We start from the raw sequence: 20551 nt of genomic DNA, 5'->3' as shown, positions 1-20551 counted from the left end.
TGCTACCCGCGACACTATGGAATCACATCCCATTTGATTCTCTTCTTTATTCACTTTGTTTATTCCATTTAATATACTTCTCATCTCAGATAATGTGTCCTTCATTTCGGACTGGTTCCCTTTAATAATTTCCATTTCCATTTTTATGTTTATCTCTTTATTGAAGTTCTTACTGAATTCATCTACACTCCCCAAAAGTTCATTGAGCATCTTTATAACCAGTGTTTTGAACTCTGCATCTGTTAGACTATTTGACTCTATTTTATCTGGATCTCTGTTCTGTTCTCTCATATGGCTTCTTTGTCTTCCCGTTTTGGCTGAGTTTCTGTGTCTGTTTCTATGTACTAAGCAAAGCTCTTAAGTCTCCCGATCTTATTACTGTGGATTTGTGAAATATGTGACCAGTGGCACAGTCCTGAGAGGGGTTCAGCTGCAGGCCAAATCTAGCCCAAGCCCCTACCTTTCCAGGGCCACCTGATAAGATTCAGCAAGCAATCCACAGAAGCCTCAAAAAAGCCACACCAGAAACTGAGGCCAGCTGCCTCCAGTGTGAGTCTAGGTACTGCTCAGCAAGGAGCATCTGACTTGCTGAGGATATACCTGGATGTGGCTTGGGTGGGGCCACGAGTTGGGGAAGGCGGTGTTTCAGGGAATCCTCTGGGAGGAGCGACCTCTGTTATCCAGTTTGATGACATCTTGGCTATGACGGCACTGTGTCCACACACTGGGAGGCGGGAAGCCTAAACAGGGAATAGTGGATACTGCTGGCACTTCTGTACAGAGCAAGTCTTGCCTTGGCTCTCATTCCAGCAATGTCTCCCTGTAAGTCCTTGGTGACCCTTGCATGCAGCGCAATCAGCACTGGTGCTCAGAGTTAGCAGGTCTGTCACCATGAAAATCTACTTGCAGACATGGCCCCTTTAAGAGGTGTCTGAGGCTGCCACAGCCACCATCTCAGCTACTCGGGACCAGGCAGCCCTGAATCCTCACCCTGTCCTACCTTCTGCAGTTGCAGTGTGATTTCTTGGATTTCTCCTTAGTTGTAAGGCTTGTTCATCTAGATCCCAGGTGATTTTTCCTTGTTGCTTGCTCCTTGTTTCTGTCACAAGTTTGATTTGGTTGCCAGAGGGATGAACAGAGCTTCTATCAACTATGCTATTTTTTTCCCCTTTTTCAACTGAGTTTTTGACAAAAGTGCAAACCAGTTTAATGAAGGAAGAGTAGCATTTTTTTTTTTTTTTTACTGTTTCGGTGACACTTTTCCTTGCCTTAATAATTTTGTTGTTGTTGTTGTTGTTGTTGTTGTTGTTGTTGTTTTTGAATTGAGCTCTCAATTACAAAATATCAAACTATACTCAAAAATTCCAGCCACTGGCACAATATGGAAAAGCCCCACAAGTAAGGACAGATAGCAGCGGCAGGTGACAAGAGGTGGAATGTGATTAAAGCAGTGGTTACAAATGTTAAAGGAACCTAAACTATCTAACAGTTTGTGCCCTAATGTTAGCACAGGTTAGACTAGGCACTACCTTAGTGGGTAACCTCAGTATATTTGGGTTCAGATTCTATATGGCAATACAAATTTTTTCCAGTTAAGAATTATTGTCTTGCACTAATCATAGAGTGGCTGGAAGGCATTGGGCCAGTCTATTAGTTTTTCAAAATTCTGTTGATAGATTTGATAGGTTTACTGAGAGACTTCAGGAGCTCTACTTCAGCAATGGCATATAATTTAAGTTTCCTGTCTGGATACATAGCTCAACCAAGAGTTAAATCCCATTAAGTGACATTCAGGGATTGGTACAGCATGTTCTGCCCTTCCACATTCCTCTTGGCAACAGTATAAACATTGTTGTTTTGCAACTTTCTGGAAACGGTGTCAGCATTTAAATGACATTAATCTTAAACTGAAGTTCATTTTCATTGGGAATATCATTCTATGTTGCAAGGAAGACCTGGTGTTTCAATTTGCCATCTTCTACAAATAGCACATTGAGTGAGAAGAGGCAGCTGCAGTAGAAGACATTAATTTTGTTTTTCACAGCAACCTGCAGAATATTCAGAGGTTCCATCATCATGACTGGGTCCAAGGTATTGAGAGGCAAGTTCATTTCCATGTAGATGTGCCCTTGGCAATAAGTAAATGTTCTGTAAATCTCTAAGTCTTTAGCCCTACAGGCATCCAGATCACCTCAGGAGACACATATCAAGCAGGTGTCATTCCTATTTCTGTGGAGACTTCACATAGGTAATTTAGACTACTGCTGACCACAGCAGAGGGTAAAGGAGCAAAGGCCACAGACACTCATGATAGGAGGAAGGAATGCCCCACCAGATTATCTAGACTTCCTCTCAAAAGATCCATTACTTCCACTTGCATAAAGGATATTTGTGGCAGTTTGACTGGGGGCCAGAGTTGAATATTTTAAAGGTTCTCCAGAAGGTTACCTTAAGAGGGGATAACCTGAGGTTGCTCCAGGTTGGTGGCAGTGGTGGTGCCAACAAGGCTGCCACCTGCATCAGTATTTCCATGATATATTGTCAGGTGTCTGTGATGGATTTCATGACTTTCTTCCATGAAAGCATTGGAAGGCTTGTGGTACACAGAGGCCAAAGAACCAGTGTGGCAGATTAACTCATCCAACAGAGCTGGCTCAATAAGATCTGTCTTCTCAGAGATTGGTGGCTTCTCAGACAGGACTACTTCTTTGGCTGTGACAGGGTCCATTAAGAGAAGTCATCAATATATATAGCCCTGCTCTCAAAAATCAGAATTATCAGAATCCTGTGTTACCAAACTCAAGACCCACTGTATCAGATCCTGTGTTTCTGATAGTTTTTTGAGGAACAACTTCACTATGGCAGTAAGCAAAATGAGTTGCAATTGTATGCTTTCATCATAAAAACCCTCCAGGAAGCTCTGTAGTAATGCGTTTGCATCATCAGTTCTTTCAGAATTTCTCCCCCAATCCAAATCATAGCTGCCTGAAAATCTGCTCATCCAGTGAGTCTAAGTTCTTACACAGAGTGGCACTGACACTTTCATACTCATAAAGGTACTTGCGAAAGCTGTTTCTGATGACAGCAATCATTTCATGGACCACATAATTTAAACTGGTCTGGATGAGATCATACAATATGCTTACACAGGGTTATGCAGATTGCTCCACACTGATGATATACCATCCAGCAGCCTGTACAGCTTTGCAAAAAAAGTCAACATCCACTTCTGTGACATATTCCTTCAGTTCTTATAGAACCTGGGCAATATTGGCTTGGGATGCTAAACAATTAATGACATCCAACTTCTCCGATTTAACACAGATAGAATCATCTGAATTCCAACTTTTTCTGGGCAATTAAGTTGATGTTCCTCAGGGCAATGTACTGCACCTCTGACTCCCCAGACAGAAAAGTGATAAGTGGAGGGGTCAATTTCTTCAGCAGCATATTGTAGTAGTCAGAGTCCTTGGGTAGCAACTCTAGAAATTTCATTAGGACTTTTACTGCTGAAAGCACCACTGCTGAGTTGGCATGCGATAGCCAGGGAGTTAGCTACTCACAGATACTCTAAACCCCTTGGTCATTTTTAGGGTTGTTTTTAAATAGGCAGTCCAGGATGAAAATCTGACCCCATTCAGTACACTCATTCAGGGCTGTCGGCAACTTATTGTTGTTCTGTGGGTTCAGATCACGGAAGTTGCTGTCTGGGTGAGATTCACTGATTTCAGATAATGCTGCTATAGCATTACCCACTACCACTGGATTTGAATCTGCTATGATATCCTGAAGAGAATCCAGAAATCCCTGATCTTTCACCATTTGGGCATTGATATCATGGAGTTTTGCCACATAGACTTCTGCTGTTTTCCAAGCATAGGAGTATTTATCCTTTAAGTACTTGCAGAGGGGCTCAGAGAGATATTCTGTAATCTTGTACACCTCAATGCGCCCCATGGTTCTGACTGTCAAGCCCCAAATGAGAGGACTGAGACCGTCACAGTCCTTCACAAAGCTGTTGACAGCCATCTGGCCATGTCTAGCTGACTCATAATGCAGTTCATCAAGTAGAGGTTCATGAGCTTCTTTAGATCCAGGTTGTCAGTCTGCATATAGTTCACTACGTCTAAAAAGAGAGCTAACATTCTTCCTCACATTCATAATGGCAATCACTTCCTCATAGCCTCCTTCCTCTTTTCTTTCTTTTTATTGTTGAGTTCAGCCTTTATTTCAAATATTTTTCCTTTTTTATTGGTTGTGAAGTACTTGTAGTCAGTCATGGTGTTGGATTTTTAATGTACACTGGAGGCAAGAGTGGAGATGGAAGCCAGAAGGGTAGCATTTTTCAAATTAATTAATTCATTAATTTTTAAAAGAGTAGCATTTTTAATAAATGGTGCTGAAACAATTGGCCATCTATAAACAAATAAGAAATATAAATCTCAACCTATAGTTCACACATTGTACAAAAACGAACTCAAAATGTGTCATTGACTTAAATACCAAGTGAAAAACAATAAAACATTTAAAAGAAAAACAGATGGAGGATCTAAGTCTGGGCAAAGGGTCATAAGACTTGACCAAAAGCAAAATCCCTAAAAGGAAAAAATTAATACATTGGATCTCTTCAATATTAAAACCTTTCGATCTCTGGAAATTCAGAGGAGGAAAAGACAAGCTACAGACTGAGAGAAAATATTTAGAAACCATACACCTGAAAAAGGACTAGTATCTAGAATATATAAAGAACTTTCAATGATAATTTCACACACACACACACACACACACACACACACACACACACACACACAAAATGGTGAAGTATTGAACTTCAAGGCTCTGTCCCTCCACAGAAACAACTAATAAGCTAGTACACACTTGGAAAACCAACTTTTGCTGAAATCTAGCTAAAATGTACAACAACCAGGGGAATATTTAGCAAAGAAGCTGCTGCATTGTGGTAAAGAAGGACTGCAGTATTTTAAATTTTCTACTTATAGTTTTCCAGTCCCACGATTGGTGGTGGCCATGAAGACCTCACTCTGTGCTCCTGATGCAGATTGCTGGTACCATAAGGAGAAAAATAGTGTTTATTCTCATAGAATTGTGATTCTGTGTTTTGACATGTCAGGTGGCTTCTTCTAAGACTGGGACAAGGGCTTTTATTTAATCTGATGCAGAACTTTCCCCAGTCTAGAATCACTTCCTGAGAATCATTTGTTTAAAGCATTTAAAGTGACAAGTGTTAGCTGCAGCAGTCTTAATCCACAGAACAAATATTAAGGTTAGCCTTAATGTTTAGCCTAAGAAGAAAGAAGTTGGAAAAAGATACACATGAAAGAATAAAAGATATTTTATTCAAGTGAAATTTGCATAATATAAAATTATCAGTTTAAAGTGAACAATTAAGTGATAGTACATTCACTTGATAGAGTTCATGCAACCTCTATCAAGTTCCAAAACAATTTTACCAACCCTATGCTCTGTTTCTATGAATTTACCTATCCTGGATATTTTATATAAGTGGAATCAAACAATACGTGACCTTTTTTGTCCGGCTTCTTTCACTTACCTCAATGTTTTCAAGGTTTATCCAAGTTGTAACATTTATCAGTACTTCATCTGTTTTATGGCTGAATAATATTCCATTGTATGTGTATATATAATTTGTTTATTCATTCATCTCTTGAAAATTTTAGATTGTTTCTGCCTTTTGGAAATTGTAGATAATGCTGCTATGAACATGTGAGTACATGTATTTATTAGAATATCTGTTTTTTATTCTAAAAGTGAAATTGTTGGGTCCTGTCAAACTGCTTTCCACAGTGGGGTACTCTTTCACATTCCCACCAGCAATGAATGATGGTCCCAATTTCTCCTCATTTTCACTAATATTTGTTATTTTTTATCTTTCTGATTATATCCAACCTAGAAGGTGTGAAGTGGTACTTCATTGTGGTGAATGGGCTTTTTAAAGTTACCATATCTACAGGGGAATTTAGAAGAACATGCACATGCCCAGCACTGGACACACACTCAGCAAAGGCCTGGGACACACACTCAGCAAAGGCCCTACCCTCTATCTTCTAGCTAACCTTCAGGCTTTGTGACCTCAAGAAGTGAGGGAGAAGGCAGAGTTGTAAACAGACTGGCTAAGCATCAAAGGAGCTCCCTAACACAGAACCAGTTTGTGAAGTTAAGAAGAGGTATTTTTTCTTTTTTTTTTTTTTTTGCTTTGCTCTAGGCATTTAAAAATATTCTGTTAAAACACTATTTGACCAACTATGTAACAGAACTGACTCTGGTGATAATACACAAAAAATACAGTGTTTGCAAGAATAGAAAGATACTAAATCAATAATAACAATATAAGCAACAGTCCACATGAAGTAACAACAAACTCAAAGAAAAAGAAGGAATCTAATTTCAAGTTTTTACATTACAATATTAAAAATACTAAGGTTTTAACAAAATTGCAAGGTATGTGATGAAGCAAAACACTATGACCTTACAACAGAAGAATAAGACAATAATAGAATATTGTCAAAACTGTCTTAAACATAATCATAAAAGCAAGACATGAGGGACAAGGAAGTAAATTAAACCAGAAGTATACTTACTTAACAAATATTAAAAATGAGATAGAAATTATAAAATAAACAAAATAGAGATTCTAGAGCTAAAAAGCATGATAACTGCAATAAAATATTCACTAGAAAGTTTTAACAGAAAAATTGAGCAAGCAGAAAAATATCAATAAACCTAAAAATAGGCCAATTGCAATTAGCCAGTCTGAAAAGCAAAAGAGAAAAGAATAAAGAAAAGTGAACAGAGCATAAGAGATCAGTGGAACCAATATGTGCATAATGGGAATCCCACAGGGAGAGGATGAAGAGTAAGTGGTAGGCAGAATATTTGAAAAATAATGGCCAAGAACTTCCCAAATTTGATGAAAAACATGAATATCCACACAGCCGAAGAGATCAATAAACTACAAAAAAAAAAAGATAAATTCAAAGAAATCTGCACCAACCCACATTATAGTCAAATTATTGAAAGCTAAAGACAAAGAATCTTGAAAACAAAGAAAGAAAAGCTATTTATCATACATGGGATCCTCAATAAGATTAACAGTCAATTTCTCTTAAAAATCCACGGAAGCTAAAAGGCAGTAGGATGAAATATTCAAAGTGTTAAAACAAAATCTGTTAACAAAGAGTTCTATGTTTTTTGAAACTACCCTTCAAACCCAAAGGAGAAATTAATACATTCACAAATAAACAAAACACTGGTAAATCCACATATAAAAAAATTCTAAAGGTATTTTTCAAGCTAAAATGGAAGGACTCTAGTAAGTAACTTGAAGCCATAAAAGGTAGTAAAAAAAAAAAAAAAAAGAAAAAGATAAACGTAGCTGTATAGATAAACATAAAAGACAATATTACTGCAGTTTCGGTGTGTAACTCCTTTTTTTAAATGATAAATTCTTAAAACAACAAGTATAAATTTGTGTTAATAGGTACATACTGTATCAAAATGTAAATTTTGACAATAACATGAAAAGGAGAGATGGGGTATAAAAGAGCAGAGTTTTGTACACTATTAGAAATAAGTTTGTATTAATTTAAAGTGGAATGTTGAAAGTTCAGATGGTATTTTAATTATCAGGGTAGCCACAAATAATTAAATACACAGAAAAATAACAAGAGAAAGAATATCTCATTAGAGAAAAATAACAATCACAAAACAAAGCTGTAATGGATGAATTGAGAAGCATAAAATATATGACATATGGAAAACAAATAGCGAAATGTCAGAAGTAAGTACTTCTTTATCAGCAATTATTTAAATATAAATGGATTATAGTTCCCAATTAAAAGGCTGAGACATGCAGAATGGATTTAAAACTACATGATGCAACTATATGTTGTCTACAACAGACTTATTTGACATCCAATGACAAGATATTAAAAATTAAAAAATAGAAAAAATACTCTTTGAAAATAATAACCAAAGATTACTGGACTGGCTCTACTAATATCAGACAAAATATAATTTAAGACAAAAATATTAAAAGAGACAAAGAAAGACATTATTTATTGATAAAAGATCAATATCTGTCAAAAATATATAACACAAAGATTAGATAGATAGATAGATAGATAGATAGATAGATAGATAGATATAGATATATGCCTTACTGTTGAATTGTACACATGAAACTTACTGGATTTTGTTAGCCAATGTCACCATAATAAAATATATATATAAACATACATAACAAAAGGGTCCAAAAATATATGAAGTAAAAACTGATGGAATTAAAGGGAGAAATAGGTCTATAACAATAGCTGAAAAATTCAATGCCCTACTTTCAATTCTACATTCATCGACTAAACAGATCAATTAGTTAACAGGTGAATTGAACAATACTATAAACTAACTAGACATACAGACTTATACAAATCATCCAACAAAAATGTAACACACATTCGTGTCAATTAAACATGGAAGTTTAAGGATAAACCACATACTACGCTACGTAACAAGTATCAATACATTTTAAAAGAATAAAATTATACGGTACATTCTCTCACAACAATGAAATAAATAAGTATGTTCAAATTAAATAAACCTCTTAGACAACCAGTGGGTCAAAGAATCAATTACAAGCAAAATTAGAAAACACCTTAAGATAAATAAATATGAAAACAGAACATAAGAAAATTTATGGGATACCACAAAGGCAGTACTCAGAGGTAAACTTATAACTATAAATACCTACATTAAAAAGGAAAAAAAAAATCCCAAATCAATAATCTAACATTAGATCATGAGGATATGAAAAAAATGAGTAAGCTAGGGATTCTAGTCAAATGGTAGAGCAGGTAGATACTCTGCTTGCCTCCTCTCACTACCACATCAAAATTACAACTAAACTACAGAACAACCACCATTGAAAATTGTTTGAAGTCCAGCTAACAGAAGTCCTGCAACTAAAGACATACAGAAGAAGCTACTCTGAGACTAGTAGGAGAAGCTGAGACGTGTACTGGGCTAAACCCACACAACATGTGACAGTTAAAAATTGGGAAGTGTATCTCAGCTACAGAGGTCTTCCTGAAAGAACAAGTGGTCTCAGCCCCACACCAGAGTCCCCACCTCAGAGTTTTAGTGCCAGGAAGAATAAGTCTCACAAAATTTGGAGGTGAAAAACAGCAGAGATTGTGGCAGAGTTAGATGGAGGGCTGTGGGAGTCCCAGGAATTTCTCTTAAAGGGCAAGTGCATGGACTTTCTTGCTGATAAACTCACTCAGAGCTCCAGCACTGGGACAGCAACTCGAAAAGAACCAGGAACCTATGGAAGGAAACTAGGTTGACTGGCTTTAGGGCAAGTGCTGGAGGGACAGCTTTCTCTCAGACAGAAATTCTGGCAGAGGCCATTGTTCTTTTGTTGAGCACTTTCCCCATCCAGTGTGCGGACACAGATGGCTGCCATATCTGAACATCCATCAACCTGGCTAACACTGGTTGCACTGCCCTGGTAATTCCCTGAGACTCTGTCCTACACAAATTGTGGGCCTATCCAAAACACTTCCAATGGATTTTCCATGCCAATAGCCTGTCTTGATTCATGCTGTAGCTTTCTAAATCCCTTACAGTTTCACAAACCTAAACAAGCAGCATTTGACGTTGGTGAGTCCTGTACCTCTTACTGAGCAGCCCTAAGCCTGTCACTAGTGGCAGCTGGTCTCAGTTTGAGGCTCGACCTCTTGAGGTACATCCAAAACCTGGGAAGGGCACAGGTTGTGGCTGAACACAGCATGTGGTGGGGCCCCTCCTAGGAGGCATCCTCTTGAATGCATGGTGGCTGGCTTTTGTCTGGGTTGGAGTACCACCCAGGGCCACAAAGGACAACACACACAAAGGGCTGGTTTGCAGTGTGCCAGAGCCCTGATAAAGTAAAACCTGCTCCATAGAGTAAGCCCCTGCAAATAGTTCCTTTACTGTAGTCACTGGACAATTCTCACAACCAATTGGCTTGAGGATCAATCCCTCCCATTGACATGATAACAGCAATCTAGGCTCAACTGCAACAGGAGGGCACAGAAAACCCATACAAAGTACACACCTGCATGATTCAGCTCAGGTGACCAGAGAAGACTGTGCTACTGGGTACCACAGAACATCTACTACATAAGGCCACTCTACTAAGACAGGGAGACGTATCATCTCTAATAGAGAGAAAAAAAAAAAACACAGAGATGCACACAAAATGAGGAGACAAAGAAAGACATCCCAAATGAGAGCAAAACAAAGCTCCAGAAAAAAAAGAACTAAACAAAATGGAGACAAGCAATCTACCAGATGAAGAGTTCAACACACTGCTTATAAAGATGCTCAATGTACTTAGGAGAAGAGTAGATAAACTCAGAAAAAAAAATTAACAAAGAGATAGAAAACATAAAAGTGGAGATAGAAAACAAACAAAAAACAGACAAAAATGAAACATTTACAATAACTAAAATGAAGAATAATTTAGGAGAAATCAATAGTAGATTAGACAAACCAGAGAATCGAATCAGCAATCTAGAAGATAAGGCAGCAGAAAACACATATCAGAACAGTACAAGAAAAAATAATTTTAAAAAATGAGGATAGTTTAAGGGGCCTCTGAGACAACATCAAGTGTACCAACATTTGCATCATAGGGTTACTAGAGGAAGAAGAGAGATCAAAAATTGAAAATCTATTTGAAGACATAACGATTGAAAACTTGTATAACCTGGTAAAGGAAATAAATACACAGGCCAGGAAGCACAGAGTCCCAAACAAGATGAACCCAAAGTTGCCCACAACAAGACATATCACAAATAAAATGGCAAAGGTTAAAGACAAAGAGAGAACCTCAAAAGCATCAAGAGAAAAACACTTAGTTACCTAAAAGGAAGCTCTATAAGAATGTAGGCTGATTTCTCCACAAAAACTTTGTAGGCCAGAAGGGATTGGCATGAAATATTTGAAGTGATGAAAAGCAAGGGCTTGCAACCAGTATTACTCTACCCAGCAAAGCTATCATTTAGAATCAAAAGACAGATAAAGAGCCTCCCAGAGAAGAAAAAAGCTAAAGTTCATCATCTTCAAGCCAGTATTATAGGAAATGTTAGAGGGAGTAAGAAGAAAGGAGGAGGGAGGGGCGGAGGAGGAGAAGGAGAAAAAGAAGGAGAAGGAAATACTAAAAATATTAATAATAAAATGGCAATATCTACATATCTATCAACAATAACTTTCAATATAAATGGATTAAATGTTCCAATCACAAGATAAGATGTCTCAATGCATAAGAAAACAAGATTATGCTTCCTACAAGAGACTTACTTCAGATCAAAAGATACACGCAGACTGAAAGTAAAGGGATAGAAAATGAGGTTTTATGAAAATGAAAACAATCAAATGAAAAAGCTGGGGTAGCAATACTTATATCAGACAAAAGAAACTTTAAAACAAACACTATAACAACGAAGAAAGACCCATTACTCCCACTTCTGGATATTTATTTGAAGAAACCTGAAACATTATGTTGAAGAGAAAATATGAATCCACATGTTCATTATAGCATTATTTACAATAGTCAAGACAGAGGCAACTTTGGTGTGCATCAATGGATGAATGAATAAAGAAGAGGTGGTACACATATACAATGAAATATTACTAAGCCATAAAAAAGAATGAATTCTTATCATCTGAAACAACATGGATATTGTGCTGAGTGAAGTAAGTCAGACAGAGAAAGACAATGTCATGTCTAATCAAAATAAAAAAAGAAACAAATTTATAGATACAGAAAACATTTGATGGTTGCAGATGTGAGGAGGCTGGAGTGTGGGTGAAAAAGGGAAAATTAAGAAATAGAAATTAGTAGTTATGAAATAGTTAGGGGGATGTAAATTATAGCACAAGGAATATAGTCAATAATATTTTAATAACAATGTATGAAATCAAATGCTACTAGATTTATTGTTGTGATCACTTTGTAAGTTATACGAATGTTCAATCACTATGTTGTACTCATGAAACTAATATAATATCTATGTCAACTGTAATTAAAAAATAAAAATACATATATAAAAGAATAAGCTAAATACAGAGCTAATAGAAGGAAGGACATGTAAGTTATAGGACAGATAAAACGAATAGAGATGAGAAAACAATAGAAAAAAATCACCAGAAATAAAAGTAAGTTCTTTGAAAAGATCAATGAAAGTGACAAAAGTTTAGCTAGATTACTTTAAAAAATAGTAAGGACTCAATTGCTAAAATCAGAAATTAAAGTGGGGACATTATTACAGACCTTAGAGAAATAAAAATGTTGATAAAAGAATACCATAAACAATTGTAAGCCAACAAATTAAATTTCATAGTTGAAATGTAAAAATTACTAGACATACGCAAACTACCAAAATGGACTGAAGAAAAAATAAAAAATCTTACCAAACCTAAAACAATAGAACGAATTGGTAATCCAATTTCTCCCAACAAAGTCCAGAGCCAGGTAGCTTCACTGGTGAATTCTATCAAATATTTAAAGAATTAACATCAATCATTTTCAAAATTTTCAAAAAGTATTTTAAAAGATGTTATAAACTGAATGTTTGTGACCCCTCTCCCAACAATTTATATATGAAGCCCTAACATTCAATGTGATAGTATTGAGAGATGAGGCATTTGGAAAGTAATTAAGATTAGATGAGTTCGTGGGTGGAACCGACATGATTGTATCAATGCCCTTATAATAAAAGATAGCAGAGAGCTTGCTCTCTCTTACCAATCATATACAAAGAAGAGGTAATTGGGACATATAGAGAGAAGTTGGCCATATAGAAGCCAGGAAGAGAGTTCTCACCAGAACCAGACTGTGCTGGCACCTGATTTTGGATTTCTAGCCACCAGAACTATGACAAAATAAATTTATTTTTTAAACTGCTGTCTGTGGTGTTTTATTAGGGTGGTCCAAGTTGAACAAGAAGGGGGAAACACTTTTTTCTTTCATAAGATCAGCATTATCTTGATACCAAAGCCAGATACAAACATCACAAGGAAAGAAAACAATAGAAAAATATACCTTATGACTACAGATGTAAATATCCTTTACAAAATACTAGCAAGTTGAACTTAGCACCACATTAAGAAAATTATATATCAGGACCATGTGGAATTTATCTCAGGAATTTAAGGAAGTTTCATCACGTAAGAACCATATTAATAGAAAGAAAGAATTACCTCTTTTATCTCAATGCATGTAGAACAATCATTTGATATAATCTAGTGCCTTTCCATGATGAAAGGATTTAACAAAAACAGAATAAAAAGGAACTTCCTCAACTGGATGTAGGAAATTTATGAAAAATACACAGCTTAGCTTCTAAGTCTAGGAAGAATACAAGGATGCCTACTTTCAGCACTTATATTTAACTATAGTACTGGAATTTCTAGCCAGAACAATTAGGCAAGAAAAATAAATAAGTATTCAAATTTAAAAAAAAAGAAAATGATCTCTTTTGCATATGGTATAATTTCACATATAGAAAGTCCTAAAGAATCCATGAAAAAAAACTATTATAGAGAATAAAAATAGTTCATCAAAATTGTATGATAAAAGATCGGCACACCGCATTAGTTATATTTCTATACACTAGCAATGAATAATATGAAAATAAAATCAGGAAAAAATCCTACACAATAGCATAAAAAGACAATATTTAGGAATAACTTTAATTAAGAAAGTGCAAGATTTGTACATTGAAAATTATGAAAATGTTGCTTAATTAAAGAGAATCTGAATGAGTGAAAAGTCAATCCATGTTCATGAACTAGATGACTTAATATTGTTATTGAAAGCAATCAACAGGTTCAGTAAAATCCCTAACAAAATGAAAATGGCCTATTTTGCAGAAATAGAAAAGTCAATTATAAATTTCATATGGAATAGCCAAAACAACCATGCACAAGAAAAACAAGGCTGTAGGGCTTACACTTCCTCATTTCAAAATGTACTACAAAGCTAAGTAATCAAAAATAATGTGGTAGTGGCATAAGGACAGATATATAACTCAGTGGAATATAATTGAGAATCCAGAAATAAACCTATACATCTATCATCAATTGATTTTTAACAAAGATACTAAGTCCATTTGATGGAAAGAATAGTCTCTTGAGTACAAATGGATAGCCACACACTAAATAATAATTGGACCACTATCTCACACCATATTAAAAAATTATTTCAAAATTGATCAAAGACTTACATGTGAAAGCTAAAACTCTAAAACTAAAAGACACATAAAGGTAAATCTGTACGACCACAGATATTCAGTGGATACTTAGATATAACATCAAAAGCAAAAGAAACAAACAAAAAAATGGATAAATTAGATTTATCAGTACTAAAACTTTTATGCATCAAAAGAAACTACTAACAAAGCGAAGATATCCTACAGAGTGAGGAAAAATATTTGCAAATCATATATCTGATAAAGGTCTGGTTTTCAAAATTTATGATATATAGAAACTGTTACAATTCAAGAACAAAAAGACAACCCATATGAAAATGAGCAAAAGTCTTAGACATTTCTCTAAAGATACACAAATGTGATCGTGAAAAGATGCTCAACGTTATTAGTTATTATGGAAATGTAAATCAAAACCACAAAAAATATCACTTTACACACTCTAGAATGGCTATAATTAAAAAAAGGAAAAAAATATCAACTGTTGGTAGAATGTGGAGAAATTAGAATCTTTGTATGTTGATGATGAGAATGTAAATGGTTGAACTGCTGTGGAAAACAGTTTGGTGGTTCCTCAAAAAGTTGAACATAAATATATTATCCAACAATTCCATTCTTGAGGAGAATATATATTTAATTTATTTATCTTGTATGTTACAACATGGATGAACTTCAAAAATATTATGAGAAGAAAAAGACTCCAGACACAAAATATCAGATAGTGCATTATTCTACTGTTCTGAAGTTTTCAGAATATGTGAATGTATAGAGACAAAAACTTGATTAGCATTTGCTAGGGGGTTATGGGAGAGGAGAATTGGAAGTAACTGTTTAATGAGTATGGGGTTTTTATTTTGAGAGATGAAAATGTTTTGGAACTAGATAAAGGAAGGGGTTGCAAGGCATTATGAATGTACTATAAGCAACTATATTGTATATGTCAAAATGTTTAATTTTATATTATGTGAACTTTACCTCAATAAATTTTATCGACACAACAATTACAAAAATAATAACCCAACTAGAAAATGGGCAAAATACATAGACAGACATTTTACTAAAGATAAACAGATGGCAAATAAGAACATGAAAAGATATTCAGCTTTAACCATCAGGGGAATTGAAAATAATACCACAACAAAATATCAACACATCTTTATAATGTTTAAAAAAAAAGACAGCATAAATACTGGTTAGGATTCAGAGAATGTGAACTGCTCATATATTGTTGATGGAAAAGTAATATGGTATAGTATACTCTGAAAAATAATTTTGCAGTATTCTGTAAAATAATCACTATCCAATCAAACAAGCGAATTTCTAGCAATTTATCTCAGAAAAATGAGAACTTATGTTCACACACACAGAAAATGTTTATAGGAGTTCTATCTTTAATATTCAAAAACTGAAATCAGTCCAAATGTCTTTAAACAAGTAAATGGTTAAACAAATGTGCTATAGCTATATGATGGTATAGTACTCAGCAATGGAAAAGTAACAACTATCTAGACACACAACTTGTATAAATCTCCAAAAAATTATGCTGAGTAAAATAAATAAATTTCAAAATGTAACACATTGTATGATCACATTTATACTACATTTTTTGAATTTACAATCCAAATAAAAAAAAAAAACCATTATGGAAAAATCTTACCGACACTGTTATGATGTCTTTGAACAAAAAATATGGTTGTAGATAATAAAGAAAAAATATTTTTCCGGGAAGTAAAACCCTGGCAGAAATGATAACATTCTTTTTTGGGTACTGATTTCTGGAGATCATTAGTAAGAAAGCTTAAATTTGTAAGAAATGATCTTGATTTGAGGGGGGATTGTTTTTTCTTTTTTTCTATATATATATATAGAGAGAGAAAATATATAAATATATATAATTTATATTACATATATGTATTACATTTCAACTAATATTATTTTGGCATGCAATATAATATTAATTTGAATTGTACAACACAGTGATTAGACATTTATATAACTGATGAAGTGTCACCATGATACGTCTAGTACCCATCTGACACCATATGTAGTTATTATAATATCATTGACTATATTCCTGATGCTATACTTTACATTCTCATAATTATTTTTTAACTACCAATTTGTACTTCTTAAATACTTTCTAATTTTCACCCACCCACTGAACCCCGCACCCCACCCAGTTACTGTCAAATTATTCTCTGTATGGATAAGTTTGTTTCTGTTTTGTTTATTTTGTGCTTTAGATTCCACGTGTAAGTGAAATCATATGAAATTTGTATTTCTCTGACTTGGCACAATATCCAATTTTCAGGAGGAAATATTTCATTCTTTTTTATGACTGAGTGATATTCTCTTATTTTTAAGTTTATTGGAGTAACATTAGTTAACACAATTATATAATTTTCAGTTGTACATTATAATTTGACAACTATATATTCTATTGTATGATTACCACCCAGAGTCCAGTTTCCTTCAGTTACCAAATATTTGATCATGTTTACCCACTTGAACCTCCCCCAACCCCCCTATATTTGACCCGCTTTATCCTGTCTACTTCTTCCCTCCTCCTCCACACCCTACTCTCTGGTAACCACTAGTACATTGTCCATGTCCCTGAGCCTCTGTTTATCCTGTTCATTTGTTGCTTTTAGGTTTATATCCCATATATAAGTGATATCATGTAATTTTTCAACTCTTTCTGTCTGGCTTATTTCGCTTAGCATGATTATCTCGAGGTCCATTCAGGTTGTTGCAAATGGCAGTATTTCATCTCTTCTGATGGCTGAGTAATATTCCATTGTCATTACGTACCACATCATTTTAGCCAGTCATCTATCATAGTGTACTTCAGTTGCTTCCATGTCCTGGCCACTGTGAATAATGCTGTTGTGAACATCGGTGTGCAAATATATTTTTGGGTATGAGTTTTCAAGTCTTTGGGCTAAATACCTAGTAGTGGGATTGCCGGATCATATGGTGGATCAAGTCTTAGTGTTTTGAGGAACCTCCATACTGTTTTCCATAGTGACTGTACCAATTTGCAGTCCCGCCAGTAGTGTAATGAGGGTTCCTTCTTCTCTGCATCCTCTCCAATATTTTTTGTTACTTGTCCTTTGAGTATAGCTATTCTAACAGGTGTGAGATGGTATCTCATTGTGGTTTTGATTTGCATTTCCCCAATAGCTAGCGATGTTGAGCATCTTTTCATATATTTGTTGGCCATTTGTATGTCATCTAAGGAGAAGTGTCTGTTCATTTTTCTTTTTTTATCGAATTGTTTATGGGGTTTTATGGTGTTATTGAGTCATATGAGTTCTTTGTATATTTTGGATAATAGGCCGTTACTGGAGCTTTTGCTTGCAAATATATTTTTCATTTGGATGGTTATCTCTTTATCTCGTTGATGGTTTTTTTTTTTTTTTGCTGAGCAGAACCTTTTTAGTTTGATGTAGTCCCATTCATTTATTTTTGCTTTTACTTCCCTTGACTTTGAAGTAAAATTCATAAAATCCTCTTTAAGTCCAAGGTCCTCGAGTTTAGTTCCTAAGTTTTCTTCTATGCACTTTATTGATTCCATTCTTATATACAGGTCCTTTGGTGTGTTAGGATAGATGACAGTCTAGTTTCATTCTTTTGCAGGTGGCTTTCCAATTTTCCCAGCAGCATTTATTGAAGAGGCATTCCTTTCGCCACTGTATATTTTTGGCTTCTCTGTGAAAATTATTTGCCCATTTAAATATGGATTTACATCTGGACTCTCGATTCTGTTCCACTGGTTTTTGTGGCTGTTTTGCTGCCAATACCAGGCTGTTGTGATTACTGTCATTTTGTAGTGTAATTTGAAGTCAGGCAGAGTGATGCCTCTAGCCTCATTCTTTTTTCTCAGGATGGCTTTTTCCTCAGGGTCTTTTGTGCTTCCAGCAAATCTGATGATTTTTGTTCTATTTCTTTAAAAATGCTGATGAGATTTTGATGGGGATTGCATTAAATCTGTATAACGATTTAGGTAATAAAGTCATTTTAATTCTGTTGATTCTTCCAATCCAAGAACACAGAATATTTTTTTTCATTTCTTTATGTCTTCTTCGATTTCTTTTAATGGAGTCTTTTAGTTTTCATTATATAGGTCCTTCATATGTATCGTTAAATTTATTCCCAGGTATTTTATTCTTTTTGTTGCAATTGCAAAAAGAATTATTTTTTCCACTTCTTTTTCTGACAATTTATTATTAGAGTATAGGAACACTATAAATTTTCAAATGTTGATTTTATACCCAGAGACTTTACTGTATTGGCTTATAGTTTCTAGTAGTGTTCTTGTGGAGGTTTTAGAGTTTTCTATATAGAAAATCATGTCATCCGCAAATAGTGACAGTCTGACTTCTTCGTTTCCTATTTGGAAGCCTTTTATATCTTTCTCTTGCATATATGCACTTGCTAGGATTTCCAATGTTATACTGAATAACAGTGGCGATAGTGGACTGTCTTGCCTTGTTCCTGATCTTAGAGGGAAGATTTTTAGTTTTTCACCATTAAGTATAATGTTGGCTGAGGGTTTGTCATATATGGCCTTTATTATGTTAAGGTACATTCCTTCTATACCAATTTTGTTAAGTGTTTTGATCATAAATGAATGCTGCATCTTGTCAAAGGCTTTTTCTGCATCTATTGATATTATCATATGATTCAGATTTTTTATTTATTTATGTGGTTATTACATTAATTGATTTTTGTATGTTGAACCATTCCTGTGCCCCTGGGATGAAGCTCACTTGATCGTGGAGTATAATCTTTTAAAAATGTTACTGTATTCAATTTGCTAATATCTTATTTAGGATTTTTGCATCTGTGATCATGAGATATTTGTCTGTAGTTTCTTTTTGTGTGTGTGTTATCTTTACCAGGTTTTGGTATCAGAGTAATATTGGCCTCATAAAATGAGATAGGAAGCATTGCCTGCTCTTAGATTTTTTTGAAGGTTTTGAAAAGAATTGGTATTAAATCTTGAATGTTTGGTAGAATTCACTGGTGAAGCCATCTGGACTTGGACTTTTGCTTTTTGGTTTTTTAATGATTGTTTCAATTTCTATATGCTGATTGGTCTATTTATATTTTTTAGTTCTTGATTTAGTCTAGGAAGTTATATCTTTCAAAGTACTGGTCCATTTCTTCTAGGTTATTAAATTTGGTGTTATACACTTTTTCATAGTATTCTTTTGTGATCCTTTGTATTTCTGAAGTATCTGTCATACTTTCACCTCTTTCATCCCTTATTTTGTTTATTTGTGTCTTTTTTCTTCTTTAGTGAGTCTAGTCAGGGTTTTGCCAATTTTATTAACCTTCTTAAAAAACCAGCTCTTTGTTGCATTTATTTTTCTATTCTTATTTTTTTTCAATTTCATTTAATTGTGCTCTAATTTTGATTATGTCTTTCCTTCTGTTGAATTTAGGCTTCATTTTTTCTTCCTTTTATAGTTTTTTCAAGATGAAACATTAGGTTGTTTGTTTGGGCTTGTTCTTGTTTTTTTGAGTTAGGCCTGTAATGATATGAACTTTCCTGTCATGACCACTTTTGCCATGTCCCCAAAGTTTTGATATCATTATCAAATGATATTATCATTTATTTCTTTGTATCTCTTGACCTCTTTTTATTTTTTCTCTGATCCAGTCATTCTTCAGTAGCATGTTGTTTAATCTCCATGTATTTGTGGTTCTTCCTGTTTTCTTTCTACAATTGATCTCCAGTTTCAAAGCATTATGATCAGAGAATATGGTTGATATGATTTCAAACTTCTTATATTTGTTGAGGCTATCTTTGTGTCCTAGTATGTGGTCAATTCTTGAGGATGTTCCATGTGTAAAAGAGAAGAATGGATAAGCAGCTGTTTTGCAATGAAAGGCTCTGTAAAAGTCAATCATGTCCAGTTGGTCTAATGTGTCATTTAAGGATGTTGTTTCCTTATTGATTTTCTGTTTGGATGACCAGTCCATATCCGACAGTGTGGTATTTAGTTCCTGTACTATGATAGTGTTTGGTGTTTTTCTTTCTTTAGTTCTGTTACTAATTGCTTTTTATATTTTGGGCCTCCCTGACTGGGAGCAATAAGTGTTATGTCTTCTTGGGGCATGATTCCCTTTATCATTATGAAGAGTCCCTCAGTATCTTTTGTTACCTTTTTTTTTTTTTAAGTCTATTTCATCCAATATTAGTACTGCTACTTCCATTTATCCTTGAATGCCATTTGCTTGAATCATCATTTCCT

The 20551-nt window shown here is 34.7% G+C and overlaps 1 pseudogene; it reads right to left on the bottom strand.

The window, feature by feature from the left end:
- Positions 1–1612: 1612 nt before the first annotated feature.
- LOC102894291 lies at positions 1613–4280 on the bottom strand (annotated as a pseudogene).
- Positions 4281–20551: the final 16271 nt, after the last annotated feature.

The sequence above is a fragment of the Pteropus alecto genome, unplaced genomic scaffold, assembly GCF_000325575.1.
Source record: "Pteropus alecto unplaced genomic scaffold, ASM32557v1 scaffold501, whole genome shotgun sequence".
NCBI classification, from domain to species: Eukaryota; Metazoa; Chordata; class Mammalia; order Chiroptera; family Pteropodidae; genus Pteropus; species Pteropus alecto.
This window is presented reverse-complemented; position numbering and strand designations above follow the sequence as displayed.